Source organism: Arachis hypogaea, chromosome 5 (assembly GCF_003086295.3).
Source record: "Arachis hypogaea cultivar Tifrunner chromosome 5, arahy.Tifrunner.gnm2.J5K5, whole genome shotgun sequence".
In the NCBI taxonomy this organism is placed as follows: Eukaryota; Viridiplantae; Streptophyta; class Magnoliopsida; order Fabales; family Fabaceae; genus Arachis; species Arachis hypogaea.
The window spans coordinates 5,681,336-5,689,885 of record NC_092040.1 but is presented as its reverse complement, the minus strand read 5'-3'; positions in this window follow the sequence as shown (position 1 = coordinate 5,689,885).

Here is an 8,550-nt window from a genome sequence, read left to right as displayed (position 1 = left end):
AACAAGGTATGCCCTAAGGACTCTTTCTCCCTCCCCAACATTGATGCTCTAGTAGACGGGGCCGCGGGATATCGCTTTTTGAGTTTCATGAACGCATACTCTGGTTATAACCATATCCCGATGCACCGACCAGACAAAGAAAAAACGGCGTTTATAATACCAAGTGGCACCTATTGTTACAAGGTAATGTCGTTCGAATTAAAGAACGCGGGAGCAACCTACCAAAGGCTAATTAGCAAAGTCTTCAGCGAACTTATTGGGAAGTCAGTAGAGGTGTATGTGGACGACATCCTGGTAAAGACTGGCAAGTCGGAAGACCTAATTGGTGACCTAGAGACTGTGTTCGCGTCCCTCCGGCGACACAACATGATACTTAACCCTCTCAAGTGTGCCTTTGCCATGGAGGCCGGAAAGTTCCAGGGATTTATGATAACTCAGAGAGAAATGGAGGCCAATCTTGAGAAAAGCGAAACAATTCTACAAATGAAGAGCCCAAGATGCGTCAAGGACGTACAGAGGCTAGCCGGAAGGCTTACAGCCCTATCCCGCTTCCTCGGAGCGTTGGCAGCTAAGGCCCTTCCATTCTTCAACTTGATGAAAAAAGGAATAGCGTTCGAGTGGACCCCAGCATGCGAAGAGGCATTCCACCATTTCAAAAGAATATTGTCGGCACCCCCCGTTCTCGGCAAACCCAAGGACTCTGAGGCGTTGTATCTGTACCTTGCTATAATCGACGAAGCCCTGGCGGCCGTCTTAATACGGGAAGAAGGGAAAACACAACAGCCGGTATATTTTGTTAGCAAAGCACTACAAGGGTCAGAGATGAGATACAGTAAGTTGGAAAAGTTAGCATATGCGCTATTAACCTCATCTCGAAGGCTACGACAATACTTCCAAGGTCATCGCGTTGTCGTCAGAACAGACCAAGCGATACGTCAAGTCTTGCAAAAACCCGACCTGGCTGGACGGATGATGACCTGTGCAATCGAGCTATCTTAATACGACCTGCAGTATGAGCCCAGACATGCAATCAAGGCCCAGGCCATAGCCGACTTCCTTGTGGAGGTCACGGGAGACCCTCACGAAACCCCGGGCACATAGTGGAAACTCCACGTTGACGGAGCTTCCAACCAAACGTCTGGAGGTGGAGGGATAATCCTCGATATCCAGACAAAGATAATATACGGACAGTCCATCAAGTTCGAGTTCCCAGTCTCCAACAACCAGGAGAAATACGAGGCCCTAATCGGTGGCCTGCTATTGTCAAAAGAAGTGGGGGTAACAAGGGTAGAGGTGAACAACGACTCTCAGGTCGTCACCTCCCAAATCAACGGTATGTATCAAGCCAAGGACCTCCTGCTACAAAAATACCTGGAATAGGTTAAGGGCTTGAGTAAGACGAATAACCATAGAAATACCTCCACAGAGGCTGGCAAATCTAGGTATTTGCAAACCATCTCAAAACACCGGATCGCGGCCCAACTGTTCGGGTGCAGCTCGGACGGAGCCACGTCGCACCGGTTGAGGAGAGCCATTTGGAAAGCGGAGAAGGGGATGCGAACACCCAAGAAGGTAAACATGGCTTTATACATCCAGATCCAGTCGGCAACACGGGGATTCTTAAGGTTAAGCTGGAATATACGCTCGTGGTCGGCGGGGACAAACACCTCATAGCGTCCCTCCTCGGGACCTCCCCCGCACAGTTGGTCGTAAAGGCGGAACTCCGTTAGCTCCTCTAAGGTTATTTGCGAAGGTGTATCCTTCACGTCTGTGGTGACCCAGGCGTATTTGTCAACACAGGACCTCGGAAGAGGAAGTTGTGCCATACCTACAGTGGGAACACCACTCAAGGTCAGACTATAAGGTCGGTAGGTCAGGAAAACAGGAACTAACGCTAAATGCTACAGTGAGCCTATCTACAGTTAAGCCAAGGCTAAATCTACAGCTAAATAAAGACCAAAAATCAGGAACCTAATCCAAATAGGCATGAACAGGGGAAAGCACATAAGCAACATGAGCACGCAACAAAGTTAAGAAGCAGGAAAGAAAGGAAAAACTTACCAAGATAATGATGATGATCGAAAGAAATTGGGGAGTATCGAGGAAAGATTGGACAAGTTAGGAGCGATTAGGAATGACGAGCTTCAGAGAATGTGGAAAGGGAAGGAAGAGTGTGTTATAGCAATTTGGGAGTGCGAAATTGGAACACAAAAGCATTGAAAAATGAACAGGTAACTAACGCCCAGAAGCAAGAAAGACAGAGGTAGAATAGACATTTCACTAAGGGTTCAAATCAGTGATTAAGAGCATTAAATGCCCAGCTCGGAGAACGAGGTGACAAATGACAATCCCTCGAGACGAGGAAACCCATTCGCACGTAGAAGGTACGCCCCAATCACGAGCGGACGACCCCGCGGTGATACCATTGAAGGAGATCAGAACACGCCAACAATGGCACTAACGACCATAGCTGGCGCGTTGGGGGCACTGTTCCGGCCCGGCCTAGCTAGCATGATGCCCCGGCCCGGGCAGCTGACCCGACGGGCACGTCGAACCCGAATCAGGAGGCCAACCCGACATCTCCACCCCTCCAGCAAGACACCTGACAGTTGGGGGAAAGAAAACTTCCTGGAAGGAGGGTCTGCTCTTGTGAGACCCGCCCTAGGTACAGAGTATATAGGGGGAGGGCCCTACCCCTCCCCGAGGTACGTCACTACACCCTCACTCTTACTGTTATCTATACGGATCCTGACTTGGGCGTTGGAGTCTCTTTTGCAGGTGGCTCCCCCCTCTTCAACTCCACAGCTCGGGAGATCGCGAGGCTCCATCCATCCACCTTCAGACATGAACCCGGTGGCACATCCATTCACCAGCAGCCTAGGTCCAGATTCCCTTCTCCACTCATATCTGTTCCGTTCATCCGACCTGTTTGGCAACCGGTCCACTGAACAGTATCTATTTTGGAATCCATTTATTTTATAAGAAGAAAACATATTTTAAATGGAATACTAAATTGGTGATCCAAAAATAATAAGTTTTTTTAATTTCAAATCCTATCGTCCCTATCTCGAACTAATACTTATCGTAGGAGAAATAATAAGGGATCAATTGAGACCAATTCAAATCAGAAATATATATATATATATATATATATATATATATATATATATATATATATATATATATATATATCAATATTTGTATATAGTATATGGTATATGCAAGTAAGATGTATTGGGTCACTTAAATTTTGATAATATTTTATTAATAAAATATTATTATGTTAATAAAAAAATAAATAATAAGCGCTTTTAATTCAGTTCGGTAGTGTGATTCCAAAATTATTGGGTAGAACGTGGGTTTCCAAAATTCTACGGAGTGTGATTCCATTTTTATTATATTGAGAATGATAATGAAATAATTAATCAATAGTTTAAAGGTTGAGTTTGACCTCCTAAATTACCTCGTCAGTATTGTAAAATCCTAGAAAAGAATCGTAGAACTCTAGAAAGTTAAGAATGAATCTAGAGTCATTTAAAACTGACGTGGCATCATGTTAAAAACTTAAGAAATTAAGAATAAATACAATAGTTATATTCAGTTCTATTATAATATATTACTAATTAATAGATAGATAGATTGTGCGAAGATAATGTAATTATTCGAGAAATATTTTTTTGTACCTAATAAAATGTTTCTACTATATTTTTTTGCTTTTATCTATTATTTTTTTCGCTGTACAACTTTTTGGATAAATAGTACACCAAAAACAGTAGAAATAATAGTTATTATGCACCGAAAACGATATTAATTTCTATTATTAATTAGATTATTTGTGAGAATAAAAACAACAAAATTATATGAAAACTTATTTACAATATCTATCCCAAATTATTGATGATTTTATATAAAAAATAGGATAAAAGTAACTTTTAGTTATTTATCTTAAAATCTTTTTTTATTGACCAATTAGAAATGCCTCCCTGGATCTATAATTGTCTCAAAAGGTCCAATATACATACATTATTGGACCTTTTTAATACCAGTCACAAAAACCTTATGAAAATAAAAGATTTTCGGATAGAAGATGTAAAACATATCTTGGACATTTTAAAAATTCAAAATTGAAAGAAAAGCATTTTGCATAAATTGGAAATCCATTAGGTTTTTTTCATCTTTTTTTTTCTTTCTTTTTTATAAAAAAGAAAGAAAAAAAGATAAAAATATGGAGTTTAAATCTTTATCTTTAGAAAAATTTAGAAAAAATCTACATACTGAGAGTAGGTTTAAAATAGGATAAAAGTAACCTTTAGTTATTTATCTCACTCTTGACCGTAATTATTTAACTATCAATTTGAATAAAATATTAAATTAGTTTTTTTTTGTAAAAAAAAAAAGAAGAGAGAGAATTAAAATTTAAAAATTTATCATTTTTATAAGAACAAAACAAAAAGAAAAGTTAACAAAAATGTCTTTCTTTTGATTGAGTTTTTTGTCATAATTTTTGGAGTGATAATTTTTTTTTTTGAGACTTTTGTCTATGTATTTATCTCTCTGTTTCTCATTTTAAGCACTTTTTATCTCTATTTTTTTTAATCTATATCTAAAGATACAATCCAAAAAAAGCCTCAAAAATAATTTTATTATTATTTTTATTAATTGCCATAGCATGTCTATAATTAAACATACAAATATCATGAGTTTAATTTCATTATGTTATTTTATTATTTATATTATTATTTAATTGAATCATTCTTTTTAATATAATTATGTATATTGATATTATATTAATACGATATTATGTAATTAAATATAAAAACAAATAATAGGTTTTTAAATTTTTTTTATGAGAACATATATATATAAATTGGAATTAAAATGAATCATTCATAGATTTTTAACTATTGAAAACTTAAGACAACTTATATACCTTAATTAAAAAACTTATGAATCTAAGGATACTGGATTTGGTGGTCCCAGAACGTTTGGACCATTAAATGGTTCTATAACAAAACATGTTTTTTAAGTTTTTTTAACAACTGCTAAATAGTTCTTTTCAAATTTTAATTACAAATTAATCCTATATATTTTATTTAATTATAAAAACTATTTTTTATTTTATAAATTATTATTTTATCATTCATCTATTATGTTTATTAACAATCAAAATAAAAAACAATAACGAATTAGATCTTCCATTGATCGTAATAAACTTTTTAGTCATTCCAATCGATTAAAAGTTTATATTTGATTTGTGACGTTCGTCAGGGCTGTGAAATCATGTTTATTTGAAAATCAATCGATTGAATTATCAAAATAATCGATTGAATTTCAGGTTTTCATAACTCAATCGATTGGACTACAGGTTATCACAAAACAATCGATTGAAAATTGTAAGGCAGCATGGTTTTTGCAAAAATCAATCGATTGGTCATATTACCCAATCAATTGAACGATGACTAAAATGTTGGTTTTTTAAAATTCAATCGATTTCTTGTACTACCCAATTGATTGAATGCTCCAAAGTAACTTGAGGTCTCACAATTCAATCGATTGGTTGTGTTACCCAATCGATTGAAGTCATCAAAGCAATATGGATTTGCCCAATTCAATCGATTGGTTATGTTACCCAATCGATTGAATTGTGTACTATGCCATTTTCAATTTTCTTGTCGTTTTTATAAATTATTATCTTATTATTCATCTATCTTAACTTTAAAATTCAATCTTCAATTTTTAAGACTTTATTTTGATTTAGATACTCTAATCTTATCTTTTCTTTAATATTAACATTGTAAATTGGTGAATAATCTATCACCAATTATTCAATCCCACCATTAGAATCGTGTATCAATCTCTTTATGTATCATGAGAGAGTGGTGCAGACTTATGACTCGATGCCTGGGTAGTTATAATGTCTTTTGACTTATCCTTTTTTGAAATCATGCATTGGCTGGTAATGAATGTTCTTATTTTTTACAGGGAATTCATTGCTTGAAATGTTCCTCCTTTTTGAGAAATTCATATCAAACACCCCCAACTGGAAATACCGGTGGTGCAGGAAATATCGGCGGTGCAAGAGATATTCAATATTTTCCTGTTTTAACTGCTTTTTATGTCTACTCAAATGTTTTGTATTGAAATTCAATTATCCTTTTGTGCTCTTCATCGTGCAGAATGGCAAATTGCCGAGTGATGCTGGTGTCATCTCCGGAGCTGTGAAATAGATGTTCGATATATTGGAGGCTCAGAATGCAGAGCACAACATGAAAGTAACGTTATTAGAGCTTTACAATGAGAAAATAACGGATTGTGTGCCTCCTACGGAAACTGTAAAATCTGAAGATGATAAGTCTAAAAGTCCTATCGCTCTAATGGAGGATTGGAAAGGGGGCTTTCATTGTTAATCTAGGAAGAATTGATTAAAAATTTGTAATATATATACTTCATATATGTCACTAGCAATATATGAACAGATTATTAAAATACTTTGATATATATTGCATAGTGTTTTTTTTTCTAGTCAAGATTCAATAAAGAGGACAAATCTTGAACAAATGAAAAGAACAAAATAGAATGCAAACAAATAAAAAGATATAGAATTTTTTTACAAATTAATTATATAAAATGAAATATAATTTACAAGACATAAAATTTGTATGACATTGTTGTTGAAATAATAAATGAAAATGACATTACTTCATCATAAAATATGATTTTTTTAAAATAAAATATGTCTATAGTGCATAGAAATAGAGAAAAATTGTAAAAGTCTTCGATCGATTGGGTAACACAACCAATCGATTGAATTGGGCAAATTCATATTGCTTTGAAGCTTTCAGTCGATTGGATAACATAACCAATCGATTGAATTGGACAAATCCATATTGTTTTGATGACTTCAATCGATTGGGTAACACAACCAATCGATTGAATTGTGAGACCTTAGATTGTTTTGAAGTATTCAATTGATTGGGTAGTATAAGCAATCGATTGAATTTTAAAAAAACCTACATTTTAGTCATCGTTCAATCGATTGGATAATATGACCAATCGATTGATTTTTGCAAAAACCATGCTGCCTTGCAATTTTCAATCGATTGTTTTGTGGTAACCTGTAGTCCAATCGATTGAGTTATGGGAACCTGAAATTCAATCGATTGTTTTGATAATCTAATCGATTAATTTTCAAAGAAACACGATTTCACAGTCCTGGACGAACGTTACGAATCAAATATAAACTTTTAATCGATTGGAATGGTCAAAAAATTTATAAAATAAAAAATAGTTTTTATAATTAAATAAAATATATGGGGTTAATTTGTAATTAAAATTAGAAAATGACTATTCAACAATTATTAAAAAAACTTAAAAAACATGTTTTGTTATGGGACCATTTAATGGTCCAAACGTTTTGGGACCATCAAATTCTTAGCCAACAGAGATTTATAGATAATTAAGTTTTGCTACAACATAGGTATCTTGAAATTAAATCAATAACTCATTTCTCATTTATTTTCTTTCTCTCCTTTTATAATCAGATTTTAAAAAAACAAAAATCCAATCAGTGGGCTACGTAAGTCTTCTCTTTGTGAAGATATTAATTTGGTAAAGTTGTAATCTTGAAAAACGGATACCCAATAAAGAGAAGATTGAGATTCTTGTCTTCTTTCTCTTATTTTATTCAATTTTTGTCAGATCTTTTATTTAATTATCATATATTTTATGTGTATCCTTGTAAAGCTAAGTTTTTAAATTAATGGGTGATTAAATAAAATGTTTATTCATATAAACTGCAATTAATTATTATTATTATTATTATTATCAATTTAAATAAATATTACATTTATCAATTTTGATCTTTGCAAAAGTTTGATAATATTTATATTTGTATTTTATTTTATTATTTTTTTACCTATATATGAGTTTAATTTTAATATAAAAAATTTTGTATAATTATCTAATTAATTAAATTCATGCATTTATATGTCTTGTTAAATAATAATTGTGAAAAGTAATTATTTTTATTAATATAATAATATATGATTAGTTATCAATAAATCATTTACACTAAAAAGAATAGAAGGATATAAGATTATATGAGGAGGGATAAAGAAATTGTGTAAAGTGAATGTTGATTTATATATAGAGATATAACAAAGAGTAAATATAAAATGTGAGAATAAATTAAAATTTAAGTCAATTTAAACTTATTAAAATTTTATATAGTAACCTATATAGAATTAAAGAATAAAAAAATATAAAAAATAATATTTAAAAAATCCTATTAATATTGAAAGTATAGAGTAATCTATATAAAATTAAAACACAAATAAAATTGATATATTACGTATCAATAACAATTTAAAAATGTGGATATAGTCGAACCGTTATCCATCCCTACCCTTACTCAAAAGAATCGACCCAATACGCCCCAGTTGTTCCAAAAAAACGCACCTCAAGATAAAAAAAAATTCAAAAAACTCTTTGGAAATGGAAAGATTTTTGGATAGATCTTTTCATAGAGCAATAAAAAATTATATTAGTTAC